Here is an 18,020-nt window from a genome sequence, read left to right as displayed (position 1 = left end):
GCATCAGGGCCAGTGAGGAACCTGGGCTAGAGGCACGGCCAGGACACCCCGCCAAACCCTTAGAAAGTCAGGGAAACACTGAGAGCAGGGGTAGGCGCCAGGTGTGGACACACGCGAGATGATGGTCGGGCTATTTCTCTCTCCAACACCAGGCAGGCGCTCTCCAGCCCATCATGTCAATGTCATAACTGGCACTTACCAATTTTTAAAAATAACTAATAATAATTTCAGCAGAATGAGAGGAAAGAGAGATGAGGAGACTGGAAAACAGGGAAACGTGATACAGTGGGAGCAGCTTTCTCCATCTGACCCATGGCCCTGCCCCCGGCTCCCTCCTGCCCCAACACCCCCCCCACCTGCGCCTGCCTCCATGCCCTGCCTCCTTCTCGGGTATCTGGAGTCCCGTGCCTGCGGGTTGTGGTGCTGGAGCTTGGAAGCCCAACAAGTGTGGAAAAGCGCCAGTGATCCGCTGCCCAACGATAGCAATACAGCTAACGCGACCGAACTGTGCTCTCAGAAATGGTAAATTTTATGTTACGTGTCTTTCTTTTACCACAACTAAAGCAAAACAAAACCAAGCAGCCCAACAGGACTCTTCCACATTCTTCCCTGAGGAAAACAAGCCATTTCCCAGGGACCTCGGCCCCAAAGGGGTCATTTTCCACAGAGAGTGTGGGGTGGGCAGGGGCCTGAGGCAGAGGAGTTGGGACCTTGGAGGCCACCGCGTCTGTGTGTGTGTGACAGGGACACAGCAAGCAAGGGACAGCAAGCCACGAGCAAGGGCACCCCAGCGGCTGGGCCAGGCAGAAGCCAGCTGCAGCCAGAGGTCTCAACATCTGGGCAAATGCTAATCGAGGCTTTTGTTTCTTGTTTTGTGGAGGAGACAGGAACCCTGCATCTTCCCTTCCCTCCCCGGGCGCTGACGGGCTCATCAAATGCACAGTTCTCAGTAGCGAGCTCTCCGAGCCGATAGCACCCTGGACGGGAAACAGTAAAGCCATCTTTACACCTTGAGTGAGAAAACATGTCTCCAAACATGTTTTCAAGACACAGCTGCCGATGCTGTTGGCCCTGCTCCACTCTTCTAATCCATCTGGTGGGATGAGCAAAATAAATGGGGTCCATTTTCACTTCATTTCACCCCAACTGAGCACCTTCCCTGGGCTCATGGGCTGTATGAAGGTCAGGTTTAGCATGGGCTCTTGTCTCCTCCTTGCCCCCTGTCCCCACGAGGACAGAAACTGGCTCTCGCAGGGCCGGGTTCATGGGATGAGACCCATGCAGTCACTCGCTCAGGGCCCCACGCTCAGCAGAGCCTGCGCGTGGTGCGGTGCTTTACCGTGACCGCCTCGAAATCCTTGATGGTTTTTACACGAGGCATCATTTCATTTGCACTGGGCCCCGCAATTACGCAGCCAGTCCTGCTCTTGGTAATGAGACACTCTCGGGGTGTTTGTCCAGTTTTCCACGTGCCAGCCGTGGGGCGCTCGCACTGTCCCCACTTCTACGGCCAGCATCCAAGTTTCTTCCCAGTCCTGACAGTAGACGGCAGGCAAATCATCTCTCAGGTTCAGACCAAGATGCATTTCCCCTGTTAGAAATTACAGTCCCTTTTACAAAGTAGCCAAATGAGTCTGAAATGGGGCACAGCACGTCAGTTCATCGTACTGGAATGACTCCGCTTTAAAGAAAATAAAAGTTCCCTTGCCCGGCCCGAGCGGCTCAGTCAGTTGAGAGTCGTCCTGGGCACAGAAAGGCTGCCAGTTAAACTCCCAGTCGGGGTTCGTGCCTGGATTCGAGGTTAGATCCCCAGTCAAGGCATATACGGAGGGTGGCTGATTGTCGTTGCGATCTCGTGTCAATGGCCCCATGTGGTCCCTGCAGCCCCCCCCCCCCCCCCCCCGCTTTCTCTAAGCATGTCCTTGGGCAAGGATTAAAAAAAATAAAGAAAAGACAATTTCCCAGTGAGTCCCAACACTGCTGGGGTAAGGAAAGGGAAGGCTAACTTGAGAAAAACATGTTCAGTCCTTAAAACTCCTAAACATTTTGGCCCCCATGCAGTATATACAACCATTTCTGTTCATATTTAGCAAAAGACAACTTCCACCCCTAAGTTCCTGACTCAACAGGAAAACAATGGGAAATCAAGTTACACTCAACACTGCAATGAACCAACCAGCATCCCCAAGAGCCCTCCCTCACCAACCCCAGCCCCTCCCACAGTGGCACTTCGAGTATTGTTGGGAAAACAGCCTTAGCAGTTTCTGTTTCCTAAGGGGTGGGAGTGAGGATCTAAATGAATTCTAATATATTTCAAATATATTCATTATCATGCACGAAAAACGAATTCCCATCCTGCCATTCTCTGAGGAGAGTGACAGGGCCTTGTTAGGGACAGCCCGGGTGTGGGGAGCCACTGTGGCCCCAGGAACGGAAGAGCTGTGTGGGTGAGCTGCAGATGTGTCCCCCTGGTCCCTGGGAGATGTGGGTGAGCTGCTGTGGCCCCAGGCACAGAGGGGCTGCTTGGGTGAGCTGCTCATGTGCTCCCCTGCTCCCAGGGAGATGTGGGGAGCCGCTGTGGCCCCAGGACAGTGATGGGTGAGCTGCAGATGTGCTCCCCTGCTCCCGGGGAGATGTGGGTGAGCTGCTGTGGCCCCAGGCACAGAGGAGCTGTGTGGGTGAGCTGCAGATGTGCTCCCCTGCTCCCTGGGAGATGTGGGTGAGCTGCTGTGGCCCCAGGCACAGAGGGGCTGCTTGGGTGAGCTGCTCATGTGCTCCCCTGCTCCCAGGGAGATGTGGGGAGCCGCTGTGGCCCCAGGACAGTGATGGGTGAGCTGCAGATGTGCTCCCCTGCTCCCAGGGAGATGTGGGGAGCCGCTGTGGCCCCAGGACAGTGATGGGTGAGCTGCAGATGTGCTCTCCTGCTCCCTGACCCAGACCTTGAGGCACCAAGGCGATACTAATTTCGCTTGCGGCCATAAATTCTAGATAGGCTTATTAGGAAGCTGGCCCCTGCCTGAAGGATTAAGGGACAGTCAAGCCACATACCAAGCCAACCACTCAATCCTCCCCAAAAAGTTCCTATTAGAAGCCGAGACAAAGGTAGTTACCAAGGTCTGAGCTCCTGCAGGAGGCAGGATGTTTACTCTGAAAGAACATCCATAGGGCCTTGAAGGAATTACTTTGTATGGGGCAAGGGGAAAAATGACGGGGGAGGTGGTATTCAGCAAACAAAAAGCGCTGATAGAAATTGAGCTTGGAAAATAAACTCGGGGCTGCAGCAGGCACGAGCTGCAGCCCTCCTGATCCCATCTTTTTTGTGTCTGTCTTTTCTCCATCCTCACCCCTTCCTCAGGACCATGCGAATCTGCTGGCGGGCGCCGGCACCCTGGGCGCAGGCAATCATTGTGGAGCTGAATTAGACATTCCCCGAGCAAGTGTGAGGGACATATGTGTGTCCAGTGTGAAAAATCCCACGGGGGCTGAACCCGGTCACACTGCGGATCAACGTAGATGAGGACACGCGAGTCACAGCTCTCCCAGAGACCTGCATCCCAGCCACGGGGCCGCTACATTCAGCAATCAGTCCCTATGCCCGGAAGACCGCAGAGTCCCCCTTGGGGGACCCGGTGCCCCGAAAGGCGGGGAACGGCGTGATCCCGCGCGCCGCCCGCCGCGGAGGCACCCGGCAGGGGGCCCAGGCAACGCCGCGCACCCCCCACCCCACCCCCCCGGCGGCTTGCGGGGGGGCCCGGGAGGCCGGGGGCGGTCCCCGCCCTCCGCCACCCGCAAGGGGGCCGCGTCCGGAGCGGGTGGGGAGGGCACCCCCTTGGGCGCCCCCCAGGGCGTCCCTCCCGCAAAAGCGCTGTCGTCGTCGTCGTCCCCCCCCCCCGCCCCCCGCACCGTCCCTGGGCTCGGGAAGGGAAGCGCGCGCCGCCCCGGCAGGGCCCCGCACCGCGGGGGTCTCCGGGGTCCCGGGGAGGCGCGCGGCAGGCGGCGCGGGCGCAGCCGGGGCGTGCGGGGGCCCGGGGGCCGCGGAGGGGAGCAGGCGCGGGCTCTTGGGGCGCCGGGAGGCCGCCTCCAGCGTCTACGGCCATACCACCCTGAACGCGCCCGATCTCGTCTGATCTCGGAAGCTAAGCAGGGTCGGGCCTGGTTAGTACTTGGATGGGAGACCGCCTGGGAATACCGGGTGCCGTAGGCTTTTTCTTTGGCCCTCTCTCTCCTTTTCCTTCCTTGCTCTCTTTCCTTTCTCGGCCGCCCCGTGCCGGGCGGCCCGCCGAGCGCCAGCGCGCCCGCGCCCGGGGCCCGCTGCGCGCTCAGGCCGCCCCGGCCTGTCCTGCCCGCCAGATGTTTCCACGGTCCCCGGGGCAGGGCCCCGGGACCCGCCGCCCGCCGAGCGGAAGGCGACCGCTCCCCTCCCCCCGCCGCAAGCGCCCCGACGCCGCCGGCCCCAAGCCTCCCAGCCCCGGCCGTCTCCCGCCCTTGCCAGAGACCCCCGTGGGCTGTCCCAGGAGCAGGCGGCCCCCGGCGCGTTTCGTGCGCCTGGAGAAGGCGTCTGGGAGGGGCGGGGCGTGCGAGGCGACGTCCGGTGGCATCCTCTGGGAACCCGGCTCCCGGATGGGAGCCCCGGCCCCACCATCACTGAAGGGCGCCTCCCGGGATCCACAGGGCACGCCCAGACGGCGTGGCGCCCCGTCGGACGGCGCTATGCCGGGGAAGACCGCAGAGTCCCCCTTGGGGGACCCGGTGCCCCGAAAGGCGGGGAACGGCGCGATCCCGCAAGCCGCCTACAGGGGAGGCACCCGGCCGGGGGCCCAGGCAACGCCGCGCCCCCCCCACCCCCCACCCCCCCCATCCCGAGGCGGCTTGCGGGGGGCCCGGGAGGCCGGGGGCGGTCCCCGCCCTCCGCCACCCGCAAGGGGGCCGCGTCCGGAGCGGGTGGGGAGGGCACCCCCTTGGGCGCCCCCCAGGGCGTCCCTCCCGCAAAAGCGCTGTGGTTCCCCTACCCCCCCGCCCCCCCCCCCGCACCGTCCCTGGGCTCGGGAAGGGAAGCGCGCGCCGCCCCGGCAGGGCCCCGCACCGCAGCGGTCTCCGGGGGCCCGGGGAGGCGCGCGGCAGGCGGCGCGGGCGCAGCCGGGGCGTGCGGGGGTCCGGGGGCCGCGGAGGGGAGCAGGCGCGGGCTCTTGGGGCGCCGGGAGGCCGCCTCCAGCGTCTACGGCCATACCACCCTGAACGCGCCCGATCTCGTCTGATCTCGGAAGCTAAGCAGGGTCGGGCCTGGTTAGTACTTGGATGGGAGACCGCCTGGGAATACCGGGTGCCATAGGCTTTTTCTTTGGCCCTCTCTCTCCTTTTCCTTCCTTGCTCTCTTTCCTTTCTCGGCCGCCCCCTGCCGGGCGGACCGCCGAGCCCCAGCACGCCCGCGCCCGGGACCCGCTGCGCGCTCCAAGCCGCCCCGGCCTGTCCTGCCCGCCAGATGTTTCCACGGCCCCCGGGGCGGGGCCCCGGGCCCCGCCGCCCGCCCAGCGCAACGCGGCCGCTCCGCTACCCACGACGCCGCCGGCCCCAAGCCTCCCAGCCCCAGCCGTCTCCCGCCCTTGGCAGAGACCCCCGTGGGCTGTCCCAGGAGCAGGCGGCCCGGGCGCGTTTGGTGCGCCTGGAGAAGGTGTCTGGGAGGGGCGGGAGGGGCGGGGCGTGCGAGGCGACGTCCGGTGGCATCCTCTGGGAACCCGGCTCCCGGATGGGAGCCCCGGCCCCACCATCACTGAAGGGCGCCTCCCGGGATCCACAGGGCACGCCGAGACGGCGTGGCGCCCCGTCGGACCGCGCTATGCCGGGGAAGACCGCAGAGTCCCCCTTGGGGGACCCGGTGCCCCGAAAGGCGGGGAACGGCGCGATCCCGCAAGCCGCCCACAGGGGAGGCACCCGGCAGGGGGCCCAGGCAACGCCGCGCCCCCCGCACCTCCCACCCCGCCATCCCGAGGCGGCTTGCGGGTGGCCCGGGAGGCCGAGGGCGGTCCCCGCCCTCCGCCACCCGCAAGGGGGCCGCGTCCGGAGCGGGTGGGGAGGGCACCCCCTTGGGCGCCCCCCAGGGCGTCCCTCCCGCAAAAGCGCTGTCGTCGTCGTCGTCCCCCCCCCCCCGCCCCCCGCACCGTCCCTGGGCTCGGGAAGGGAAGCGCGCGCCGCCCCGGCAGGGCCCCGCACCGCGGGGGTCTCCGGGGTCCCGGGGAGGCGCGCGGCAGGCGGCGCGGGCGCAGCCGGGGCGTGCGGGGGCCCGGGGGCCGCGGAGGCGGAGGAGGCGCGGGCTCTTGGGGCGCCGGGAGGCCGCCTCCAGCGTCTACGGCCATACCACCCTGAACGCGCCCGATCTCGTCTGATCTCGGAAGCTAAGCAGGGTCGGGCCTGGTTAGTACTTGGATGGGAGACCGCCTGGGAATACCGGGTGCCGTAGGCTTTTTCTTTGGCCCTCTCTCTCCTTTTCCTTCCTTGCTCTCTTTCCTTTCTCGGCCGCCCCGTGCCGGGCGGCCCGCCGAGCGCCAGCGCGCCCGCGCCCGGGACCCGCTGCGCGCTCAGGCCGCCCCGGCCTGTCCTGCCCGCCAGATGTTTCCACGGCCCCCGGGGCAGGGCCCCGGGACCCGCCGCCCGCCGAGCCGAAGGCGACCGCTCCCCTCCCCCCGCCGCAAGCGCCCCGACGCCGCCGGCCCCAAGCCTCCCAGCCCCGGCCGTCTCCCGCCCTTGCCAGAGACCCCCGTGGGCTGTCCCAGGAGCAGGCGGCCCCCGGCGCGTTTCGTGCGCCTGGAGAAGGCGTCTGGGAGGGGCGGGGCGTGCGAGGCGACGTCCGGTGGCATCCTCTGGGAACCCGGCTCCCGGATGGGAGCCCCGGCCCCACCATCACTGAAGGGCGCCTCCGGGGATCCACAGGGCACGCCGAGACGGCGTGGCGCCCCGTCGGACCGCGCTATGCCGGGGAAGACCGCAGAGTCCCCCTTGGGGGACCCGGTGCCCCGAAAGGCGGGGAACGGCGCGATCCCGCAAGCCGCCTACAGGGGAGGCACCCGACAGGGGGCCCAGGCAACGCCGCGCCCCCCCCACCCCCCAGCCCCCCCATCCCGAGGCGGCTTGCGGGGGGCCCGGGAGGCCGGGGGCGGTCCCCGCCCTCCGCCACCCGCAAGGGGGCCGCGTCCGGAGCGGGTGGGGAGGGCACCCCCTTGGGCGCCCCCCAGGGCGTCCCTCCCGCAAAAGCGCTGTGGTTCCCCTACCCCCCCGCCCCCCCCCCGCACCGTCCCTGGGCTCGGGAAGGGAAGCGCGCGCCGCCCCGGCAGGGCCCCGCACCGCAGCGGTCTCCGGGGGCCCGGGGAGGCGCGCGGCAGGCGGCGCGGGCGCAGCCGGGGCGTGCGGGGGCCCGGGGACCGCGGAGGGGAGCAGGCGCAGGCTCTTGGGGCGCCGGGAGGCCGCCTCCAGCGTCTACGGCCATACCACCCTGAACGCGCCCGATCTCGTCTGATCTCGGAAGCTAAGCAGGGTCGGGCCTGGTTAGTACTTGGATGGGAGACCGCCTGGGAATACCGGGTGCCGTAGGCTTTTTCTTTGGCCCTCTCTCTCCTTTTCCTTCCTTGCTCTCTTTCCTTTCTCGGCCGCCCCGTGCCGGGCGGCCCGCCGAGCCCCAGCACGCCCGCGCCCGGGGCCCGCTGCGCGCTCCAAGCCGCCCCGGCCTGTCCTGCCCGCCAGATGTTTCCACGGCCCCCGGGGCGGGGCCCCGGGCCCCGCCGCCCGCCCAGCGCAACGCGGCCGCTCCGCTGCCCACGACGCCGCCGGCCCCAAGCCTCCCAGCCCCAGCCGTCTCCCGCCCTTGGCAGAGACCCCCGTGGGCTGTCCCAGGAGCAGGCGGCCCGGGCGCGTTTGGTGCGCCTGGAGAAGGTGTCTGGGAGGGGCGGGAGGGGCGGGGCGTGCGAGGCGACGTCCGGTGGCATCCTCTGGGAACCCGGCTCCCGGATGGGAGCCCCGGCCCCACCATCACTGAAGGGCGCCTCCCGGGATCCACAGGGCACGCCGAGACGGCGTGGCGCCCCGTCGGACCGCGCTATGCCGGGGAAGACCGCAGAGTCCCCCTTGGGGGACCCGGTGCCCCGAAAGGCGGGGAACGGCGCGATCCCGCAAGCCGCCCACAGGGGAGGCACCCGGCCGGGGGCCCAGGCAACGCCGCGCCCCCCGCACCTCCCACCCCCCCATCCCGAGGCGGCTTGCGGGTGGCCCGGGAGGCCGGGGGCGGTCCCCGCCCTCCGCCACCCGCAAGGGGGCCGCGTCCGGAGCGGGTGGGGAGGGCACCCCCTTGGGCGCCCCCCAGGGCGTCCCTCCCGCAAAAGCGCTGTCGTCGTCGTCGTCGTCCCCCCCCCGCCCCCCGCACCGTCCCTGGGCTCGGGAAGGGAAGCGCGCGCCGCCCCGGCAGGGCCCCGCACCGCGGGGGTCTCCGGGGTCCCGGGGAGGCGCGCGGCAGGCGGCGCGGGCGCAGCCGGGGCGTGCGGGGGCCCGGGGGCCGCGGAGGCGGAGGAGGCGCGGGCTCTTGGGGCGCCGGGAGGCCGCCTCCAGCGTCTACGGCCATACCACCCTGAACGCGCCCGATCTCGTCTGATCTCGGAAGCTAAGCAGGGTCGGGCCTGGTTAGTACTTGGGTGGGAGACCGCCTGGGAATACCGGGTGCCGTAGGCTTTTTCTTTGGCCCTCTCTCTCCTTTTCCTTCCTTGCTCTCTTTCCTTTCTCGGCCGCCCCGTGCCGGGCGGCCCGCCGAGCGCCAGCGCGCCCGCGCCCGGGGCCCGCTGCGCGCTCAGGCCGCCCCGGCCTGTCCTGCCCGCCAGATGTTTCCACGGTCCCCGGGGCAGGGCCCCGGGACCCGCCGCCCGCCGAGCGGAAGGCGACCGCTCCCCTCCCCCCGCCGCAAGCGCCCCGACGCCGCCGGCCCCAAGCCTCCCAGCCCCGGCCGTCTCCCGCCCTTGCCAGAGACCCCCGTGGGCTGTCCCAGGAGCAGGCGGCCCCGGCGCGTTTCGTGCGACTGGAGAAGGCGTCTGGGAGGGGCGGGGCGTGCGAGGCGACGTCCGGTGGCATCCTCTGGGAACCCGGCTCCCGGATGGGAGCCCCGGCCCCACCATCACTGAAGGGCGCCTCCCGGGATCCACAGGGCACGCCCAGACGGCGTGGCGCCCCGTCGGACGGCGCTATGCCGGGGAAGACCGCAGAGTCCCCCTTGGGGGACCCGGTGCCCCGAAAGGCGGGGAACGGCGCGATCCCGCAAGCCGCCTACAGGGGAGGCACCCGGCCGGGGGCCCAGGCAACGCCGCGCCCCCCCCACCCCCCACCCCCGACGCCGCCGGCCCCAAGCCTCCCAGCCCCAGCTGTCTCCCGCCCTTGGCAGAGACCCCCGTGGGCTGTCCCAGGAGCAGGCGGCCCGGGCGCGTTTGGTGCGCCTGGAGAAGGTGTCTGGGAGGGGCGGGGGGGGGGGGCGGTCAGCGAGCCCAGACAACGCCGCGCCCCCTGCGGCTTGCGGTGAGGGAACACTTTGCCACCTGGTCGACATGAAACATCTGAGGTCTGTGCTCAATGTGCCCATCCTGAGCATCTGACGCACCCAAGAGGGTGTGTCAATGAGAGGAAATGAGCCTAGTGCTCCAGCTCCCCCCTCACTAACAATGCATCAGCTCCCAATACACTTTTCAGAAGCATCCTGGCCCATGTTTTTTCCCACTGAGCATTGGGTGAGAATCCTGACTATGACAGACTGGTAGTGAGTGCTACATGGGGCAGTGGGAAGCACAGAATGCACACCTCTGTCTCTGGTCCAGCAGTTGGGACGCATGGCCAAACAGCCCTTTGTTCATTTGGCAACGGGAAATCCCCAGCAGGGCCCATCCCTGGGGCAGGCAGGGTCACTCTCCTTGGATGTGTGATGAAGACCGAAGGAGCAGCAGGGCCCTGGCTTCCTGAGGACAGGCTGGGCTGGTTTGGGGAGGAAAGGTACCCACCCACCCCATTCACCCCACAGCCTAGAAGAAGCTAAGTGCCAGCGGATGGATCCGCATGAAATCCAGAGACGTGCTCAATCTGCCAGCCCTGCACCCCATTCTGCAGCAGCCCAGCCACCACCACTGTGTATTGTGACTGGGCCTCCTTCCTCTGAAACTGCCCCCTGCCTGCTTATGGACCAAACAGAAACTCTTCCTCTTAATCAGGAGAGAGAGGTTGAAAATTTTCAGAGAATCTTTAAGGGACAAACTACCAAAGCCACATCCTGCACAGTCCCTGCTTCCCTCACACCCTCTTCTCTTTCCAGATCTCCACCTAGCTCTACCTTCATGAGCTTCTTCCAGATTGCTGGGTTGTCTTCCTTACACAGTTTTTTCATTGACTGTGCTCCTCCTGAGGGGAGGGACAGAGGAGAGACATGTTTAGGAATGATAGGTGAGGGGCATTAAGGGCAAATTCCTTTTGACAATCTAAAGTTTCAAAGTCCCGGGGTGAGGGTCTTCATGGGTTCCTCTGAGCAGGAAGGTCTCTGTGGGACTGGGGCAGGGCTCTCATGTTGGTCAACTGGGCCCCCATTCCCATTGCTATTGAGCAGTTTTGACCAGTTCTTGTTTCAGCTGGGCATAGGGTTCTGGTGCTGGAAACACTTGCAAATCTGCACCTTTTCTCAATGCAGTCTCTGACATTTAAGGAAACAGACTCCTGAAACACAGTTGGTGGCCTGAGGTCCCAGGGAGGCTTAGACACTCCACCCACCAACCCAGTCCCTGTCCCCAGGGTTGGCTGCCTCCCAGGAGGTAAGGGGACATTGGGAGACATATGGAAGACACCCAATCCTCTGATGGAAGAGGCCCACACACCTGGAAACTTCTCTCCATGTCTTCTTTAGGCGATGGACATTCATGCTCTCCAGACCCGACAAGATGGCATGTAGGGAGAAGTTCTCCAGGGTTCTGCACTCCTGGGAAGGGGAGAGATGGGCTGTGAGGTGGTGAGCTGGAGCTCTAGCTTCAGTCCCCCTCAATAGATACCCCCTCCTGGGTGAGGCAGATGCCCAGGGTGGGCATGTTTAAGACCCAAAGACCAAAACTCACAGAGAGCAAGTCTTAGCACAAGCCAAGGAAAGAACTAAGTAGGAAGTAAACCCCATCACTGAGACCTGAGAGTCAAGGTCAGCATGCCCCTGGCAGAGAGGACCTAGAGACTGTGCTGGGGCTCAGGCCCAAGGCCTCAGTCCTGAGGGTTGACAAAGCAGTAGAGGCCTTTTTCAAGATTCCACATAGAGACTCCACTGGGCCTCCTGTCACATACCTTGGCCACCTTAACCCAGTGCTCCACCACTTTGGCCCTGTCCTGGGCCATCATGCTTGGGTGCCCAAGGCAGATAGTCATAACACAGATGGCCACACGATTGAACTGTATGATGGTGGCACGGACATTTGGTTCCAGCTGCTCATTGCCAGGATTTTCTCACTGGGACCAGATAGAGCCCAGGTATTGGTAAAGAAGCACCTCTGGGAACAGTCCTTGGGAGAAAGGGAAGTGTCACCCAGCCTGGCAATACCCCAGCTCAAGGTCCCCAACCTCCAGCAGGAGTCACTGGTCAAGACTGAAACTCAAGAACCTGGGGATGTGGCCTGAGCCTTGGAGTACCTGGGATTCATTCTCTGTCCACCGGGGGTACCCAGCACTGGATGACCAAGGGCCCAAGACTGGTGGGGATTCATTCTCTGTCCACCGAGGGTACCCAGCACTGGATGACCAAGGGCCCAAGACTGGTGGGGATTCATTCTCTGTCCACCGAGGGTACCCAGCACTGGATGGCCAAGGGCCCAAGACCTGCCTCCAGCCTTTCCTCAGTCCAAACTCCAGGATGTGACTCATGTCTGCTCACCAAGGGGCATCCTGCAGGATCTGATCACCCCTATGGCCCAAATCCCTATTCAGTGCACATTCTTCTGTGGCAGCAACAACCATGAACTGTTCGTTCTCCTTTGTAGTTAAGTACACATCAGGTGCCTAATAAGTGCTGAAGCCACCGAGCCTCATGGGCACAGAGATGGGGGACCCATGTACATGGCTGACCACAATGAGCTCTATACCATCCAGGCCCCAACCAGCTTTCTGTGTAACTGCCCTCATCTAATCTGCACAGCCACTCTGTGCAGATCTTGTGAGTGTCCATCTCATGTCCGCAGGTGGACAGAGAAGGCTTGGGGGTTGAGAAAATTGTCCAGGACCCATGGGTGCCAAGTGGGAGAGCTGGAATTTGGATCCAGATCATAGGAGTACAGAGAAGGGAAAGGCAGTCCGGGCAGCTAAGGACAGAGGGAAGGCCTCTCCCACCTCACCCGGAGAGCTCCCCCATAGCTGCATCCATAGCTGTCAGTGGCTCTGCCACCAGTCCTGGAGGGACAGTCAGGATATTATCCTTCTCCTCCCTTAACTGGTGCTTAGTGGTCACAGCCCAGGGGTAGTTGGATGCTGGGGATGGCACTGGCTTTATTCTTAGAATTTATATCAAAGCTGGTGGTCTAGATGGCTCCAGCCCAAGAGCTGGCCCTGGGGCTGAAAGTGAGGTTGGTGCTTGCTCCAGATCAGGAAAGGTTGATGTGGGTGACTCTGGCTGCAGTGTGAGCACAGCTGGATCAGGCTCTAGCCCTGCAGCAGGCCTTTTCTCTGGCTCTGGAGTGCTCTGAAGCTCTGGAGGTGGTTCTGGAGCAGGTTAGAAAGACTGGCTCACCCACATGCCTCACTGTCCCGTGCCTTCCAAGAGCCAGGAAAGATTCCACTGACTTTGAGGGTCCTCCAGCCCATAAAACCCAGACTCCACAACCCCCAGATCATCTTCCCAAACTGCAGTCCCCTCACCTTCCAGCTCTGCCCCAGTGGGCTCAAGATGCTCCAGCTCTACCCAAAGACTTTGGAGGAGGTGCACCAGGTGTAGGGCAGGGTGTTTCACCCACACAAAAGCCTGGTTCAGTATGACCCAGGGGAAATGTAGGGGTTGGCTGAAGTATCGAACCCGATCCAGCCAAGTTCCCATCACAGAAGAAATGGCCTTGCAAAGAGTCAGGTAGGCAGCAGAGTCAGATTCCTGGTCTTTCCTTCCACACTGCCCTCCCATGGAACCCTTGTTTGGGACTGAGCCTCTATGGCTGTTCCTGCCCATCCAGACACCAGCCCCATGCCACCTTCGACCCCTGTGTGGCTGTCATGGGAATAGCAGGAATGGTGATCCAGCAGGTTTAACACAGAGTCTGTGAGTCTTCCTCCCACTGACAGCTGGGCTGAAGGTCCTGTACACAGCCCAGCCCAGCCCTCTGTGTACCTGGACATCTGGCTGAGGACTGAGACAGACATGTGAGCAACCTGCACACCACAGTTTTGTTCTGAGCCTGGCCATGGCCATCAGGAGAGATGCATGTGAAGAGGAGCAGGCAGAGCTGGATGGGTCTGTGGTGGGGATAGGATTTTAGGGGACAATTCATTCCAGCCTTGCCTCTGGTGTTAGGGGGATTGCGACCCATCCACTTTTCTCTTTGACCCCTGTCCTCCTGGAGTAGAAGCCTCAAGACCTCAGCCCTCACCTGGGAATCAGCAAATGTGTAAAATTAGGGCTCTGTCAGGGCCCATTCACCCTAAGCCTCCAGCCTGTAGTCACAGGAGGCCTCCTTCTGGACCCGCAGACCACTCACTTTATGACTTGGTCCTGTGGTGTATCACCCTGGTCATTATATGGCCCTTTATCTCCACATGCAGTGAACACCCTGATTACATCAGATCTGATGGCTGGTGGACAGGACCTGTGAATGATGGGCAATGTGATTGTCTGACTCGCTGACTTGAATTGATACTCAGGGATTGTGTCTGTTTCATTCACTGAGTTAGGCTAAGTGTCTCCAAAAGTGCCTGCTGGTAGTAAGAGCCTAATATACATTGTCCTGCAAATTAACTCCAACCAGAACCATCCCAGATATCTGAGTGGGCCCGGGGCCCCTTGTCACCTCTCCCCAGAGATCCCTAATCTGCCTACACCAAGGACCAGAACAGAGGCCAGCTAGGTGAAATCTCAAACTGCTTGGCAGGCTGTTTTCCATCAGGCTGCTGATGGGAGAGTCAGGGGACTTTCACAGGACAGAGAAAAATAATTACCACAAACAACCGCAGCACTCCCAGCAGCCCTTTCTGCTGAGCCAGGCAGCAGGTAAGACTGGCTCAAAGTAGTCCTACAAGAACCTTATGAAGTTTCTCCTCTACCACCCCACTTTTCAGTGGAGCAAACTGCGGCTCAGACAGTATGGTGACATTTTCAAGACACACAGCTAACTGTGGGCAGACTCACTAGTGTGCAGAAGAGGGAGCATGCGCTCACCTAGTAAACAGCTCACCCAGGAACCATTGGGCTCTAGAGAGGTCTGGGTACATGAACATGAACCTGCAGATGTGGGGGGGATTCCATCTTGGAAACCTGGTACCGTGGATGACGCCACCTTCTCCAGGGTGCCTTCTTGGAGGGTCTGCATCCTGAAGGCCTCATTTTTTTTTTTAAATATATTTTTATTGATTTCAGAGAGAGGAAAGGAGAGGGAGAGAGAGAGATAGAAACATCAATGATGAGAGAGTCACTGATTAAGCCCGCAACCCGGGCATGTGCCCTGACTGGGAATCGAACCCCGATCGCCTGGATCCCAGGTCGACGCTCAACCGCTGAGCCACACCTGGCTGGGCCTGAAGGCCTCATGTAGGTTAAAAGTTAACTCAGCCACATACTGGGTGGGACAAGGAGGGACATCCAGTCAAATGCACCACTGTGAATCCCAGTAGGATTGAGGTCTGGAACTCACCCAGGAAGTCCCAGCCCCTTAAGGGCAGGTGCAAGAGGAGGGACAGCAATGCCCAGGTTGAACGAGGTTCTAGGTTTTCAAAATACTACTTAAGTTTGGTGGTGGTGGTGGTGGTGGGGGGGGGGTGATGTTCATACAATTGTTAGCTTCTAGGCATGTTTTCTTTTTTTTGGCTGAGGAATATCAGACCTCCTTGTTTTAATAGTCCTTATGAAGAGCATTGTCCCCATGAGTCCTCAAGAAACATTCCCATTATAGAGATGAGAACACAGAGGCTTGCAGATGTCAATTGTCTCCTCAAGGTCATGCAGCTAAGAAGTGATAACTGTCCTGTATGACATTCCCTCTCAGCTACCTGAGACTTATCTGCTCCTGACATTGATGGAAAGTGTCTAGGTATCTTGTCCTTCCCCAGTTTGGGGACAGTGTACACTGTAGACATGGCCTATGAAAACCATTGACCTCAAAAAAGACACTTATGTTTGTTCCTTTTACACTAAAGGGTGTCATGAGACCCTTTAGTGTAAAAGGGCCCCAGTATGGAGGCCCCAGATTCTGCAAAGGGGCAAATGCCTGGAGACTCCAGACTGGAGAAAGGTGATCATGAGGAATCTGAGCAGATGACCCAAGAAGGAACAAATTTATGTGACCTATGCAAAGCTGACAGGTGAGTCAAAGTACCAGTGAGGCAACTGTCAAAGAAGGAACACTGCAGTGGCCTTGGAGAATTGTTACCGTATAGGTAAATATTTCAGTGAGTGAGAAACCCAAGGGCCAGGCTGGGAGCAAGGCAGCGGCCATCATCAGAAACTGCTGTTGGCAACATCATTGCTACAGCCCTTTGGATCTGGAATCTGCCTGCAGCTGGGCAAGTTTTACATGTGCCTGTCCTTCCACCAGCAGGGGGGCGACTATCTCCAGAGGAGGATACTATACATTGTGGTCTGAATTGTGTCCCCCAAATTCTATGATTTTGGAATCCATGGAACTTCAGAATGGGACTGCATTTAAGTTTTAGTCTTTAAAAAGGTAATCAAGGTTAAATGAGTTCAGTGGTGTGGGCCTTAGTCAAACATGACCATAGTCCTTTGAAAAGGAGAGGAGGACACATGGAAGCACAGAGGGGAGTCCATGTGACACAGAGAGAGAAGATGGCCATCTATAAGCCAAGGACAGACCCCTCAGGAGAAAAGCCCTTAGCTCTAACTTCCAGCCCCTGGAGTTGTGAGAAAATGAATGTCTGCTGTTCACTCCACCCAGTGTGGTCCTGTGTTACGGCAGCCCAAGCACCTTATACTGTCCACTGGGACACACTTAAGTGTTCCCAGCAGCACTGCTGACATGGCCTCTGAACTGCATTAGGGCAATGTCCACAGCACTGAAAAGCTGCATCACTGTGACAAGTGACCTCTGTTACTGCACCAGGTCTGCAAGGACAGTGGAGCTGACTGCTCCACAGGATACCTGGGGTGGGTAGTTAAAAGAAGAAAAACAGCCCAGCCAGAATGGCTCAGTGGTTGAGCATCAACCTAGGATACAGGAGATCATGGTTCAACTCCCAGTCAGGTCACATGCTGAGATTGCAGGCTCCATCCCGAGGTGAGGGTGTGCAGGAGGCAGCCGATCAATGGCTGTCTCATTATTGATGTTTCTCTCTCTCTCTCTCTCTCTCCCTTCCTCTCTCTGAAATCAGTAAAGGTATATTTTTTTAAAAAAAGAAAACAGCAACGTGCAAATGCTCTCGTGGTCTACTGTGAAGTGAAACATTTTCTTTTTTCTAATATTCCTACAAGTATGTGAGAAGTGATTTTTTTCTCTTCCATGTAGCTGGAGGGAGGACTGGAGGTCTGGGCTCCTTTGTCATGGGACTGTGGACACTGTAGTGGGAAGGCTCTAGGAGGGCACTGGGGAAGACCCCAGATGTGAATCTGGGTTCTTGGTCTTCCCTGGTCATTTTGGGGTCCTTGGTGTGGAGATCGACCTGGGCCAGTTCTCACCGCAGACCAGCACTTGAAGGGGTTGTGGGCCTGTTGCACCTGCACCCTGACCCGGTAGATGGTGTAGTGGGGCCTGTGGTCCAGTACCTTGATGATGTTCTCCTGGGAGCTCTGCAAAGACAGAGCGGACACTGAGCCAGGAGGCATCAGGGGCCTCCAACCCCAATTGTGGTCCTGTGGAACGGCAGCCTTGGCAAACTACCACAGTGTGTTAGGACACAGTGGGGATGCTCCCGGCAGCCCTGCTGAACTAGCAAGAACTGAATCACATCAAGGTCTAACAGCAGTGAAAGGCTGGGTCACTGAGGAAAATTCCCTTCTTTATGGGATGTGAGGGCAGTGAGGCCCCAGCTCCTGACCTGGCCTCCTACACTGGTTGGCCATGCTCTCCGAGATGACAAGTGGCAGAGAAATGTATCCAATACCTTAATCCCTTCCCATTTGTTTAAATACACAGCATTTGTCAGTGTGATGATGTGTGAGGCTCGGAGAAGGTCTCCAAGGAAAGTCAAGCTGGGACTGGTCCACAGGATACATGGGGCCGGGAGTTAATCAATGAAATGATTAAAAGGCAAAGACAGCAAAAGATGTTTTCTCTATGATCCCAACAAATACTTGAAGACTGGAATTCTAGCCTACCAGGAACTGGTGGGAAGTGTTGGAAGTAAAGATTTCTTTGGGAGTGGGCCTGTAAAATTTTGAGGCCCCAGATTTGAGTCTGGGTTCTGGTCTCAACCCAGTCACCTGGGCCCCCTCTCACCTTAGACCGGCAGGAGAACGTTTTCCTGGCCCGGTCCTCTTGTCCTTTATACAGGCTCCTGGCATAAGTTAACACGTCAGTCAGCCCCTGTATAACGTCTTCATTGGAGGTCTACAGAGTCAGGGCCCAGTCCCAGACCAGGGGCATCAAGGGCCTCCCTGGGCACTGTCACTGGGGGAGATGCCCACCACAAATGCTGCTCCCCAGATCAGGCACAGAGGACCATCTGCAAAGACCTCCAGGCAGGGAAGGAACACGATGAACCCTGGAGGACTCCATAGTAACAAGTGGATAAAGGAGCTTGGTCCCCAGCACTCAACTTCCCTTCCTGTAAGCCATGACCTGGGCCATGAACATGACAGACCCTCCAGGCTTCTGATACCTAACAACCTACTGCCC

General features: G+C 60.9%; 1 long non-coding RNA gene and 5 other non-coding genes across 6 annotated transcripts in view; 5 read left to right on the top strand and 1 right to left on the bottom strand.

The window, feature by feature from the left end:
- The first annotated feature begins 4,085 nt into the window (after nt 1-4,085).
- On the top strand, nt 4,086-4,204 carry LOC148090296 (5S ribosomal RNA). Its single transcript, XR_015713894.1, has one exon. It is a non-coding gene; the product is annotated as a 5S ribosomal RNA (ribosomal RNA).
- A 1,009-nt stretch (nt 4,205-5,213) lies between these two features.
- Nucleotides 5,214-5,332, top strand: LOC148090295 (5S ribosomal RNA). Its single transcript, XR_015713888.1, has one exon. It is a non-coding gene; the product is annotated as a 5S ribosomal RNA (ribosomal RNA).
- A 1,006-nt stretch (nt 5,333-6,338) lies between these two features.
- On the top strand, nt 6,339-6,457 carry LOC148090294 (5S ribosomal RNA). The gene has a single exon (XR_015713893.1). It is a non-coding gene; the product is annotated as a 5S ribosomal RNA (ribosomal RNA).
- Nucleotides 6,458-7,465: 1,008 nt separating this feature from the next.
- Nucleotides 7,466-7,584, top strand: LOC148090293 (5S ribosomal RNA). The gene has a single exon (XR_015713892.1). It is a non-coding gene; the product is annotated as a 5S ribosomal RNA (ribosomal RNA).
- Nucleotides 7,585-8,590: 1,006 nt separating this feature from the next.
- On the top strand, nt 8,591-8,709 carry LOC148090292 (5S ribosomal RNA). Its single transcript, XR_015713891.1, has one exon. It is a non-coding gene; the product is annotated as a 5S ribosomal RNA (ribosomal RNA).
- Nucleotides 8,710-10,206: 1,497 nt separating this feature from the next.
- LOC148090291 (uncharacterized) overlaps nt 10,207-18,020 on the bottom strand; it is a 29,705-nt gene continuing 21,891 nt past the window's right edge. Inside the window, exons 2-3 of the long non-coding RNA XR_015713884.1 lie at nt 10,878-10,978; nt 10,207-10,410 (exon numbers count right to left, since the gene is read on the bottom strand). This is a non-coding gene — a long non-coding RNA (uncharacterized LOC148090291). The remainder of the gene's footprint in view (nt 10,411-10,877; nt 10,979-18,020) is intronic.

The sequence above is a fragment of the Miniopterus natalensis genome, unplaced genomic scaffold (assembly GCF_054644295.1).
Source record: "Miniopterus natalensis isolate mMinNat1 unplaced genomic scaffold, mMinNat1.hap1 Scaffold_69, whole genome shotgun sequence".
Classification (NCBI taxonomy): domain Eukaryota; kingdom Metazoa; phylum Chordata; class Mammalia; order Chiroptera; family Miniopteridae; genus Miniopterus; species Miniopterus natalensis.
Note: the sequence above shows the minus strand (reverse complement) of the source record. Positions and strands in the feature narration are given on the sequence as shown.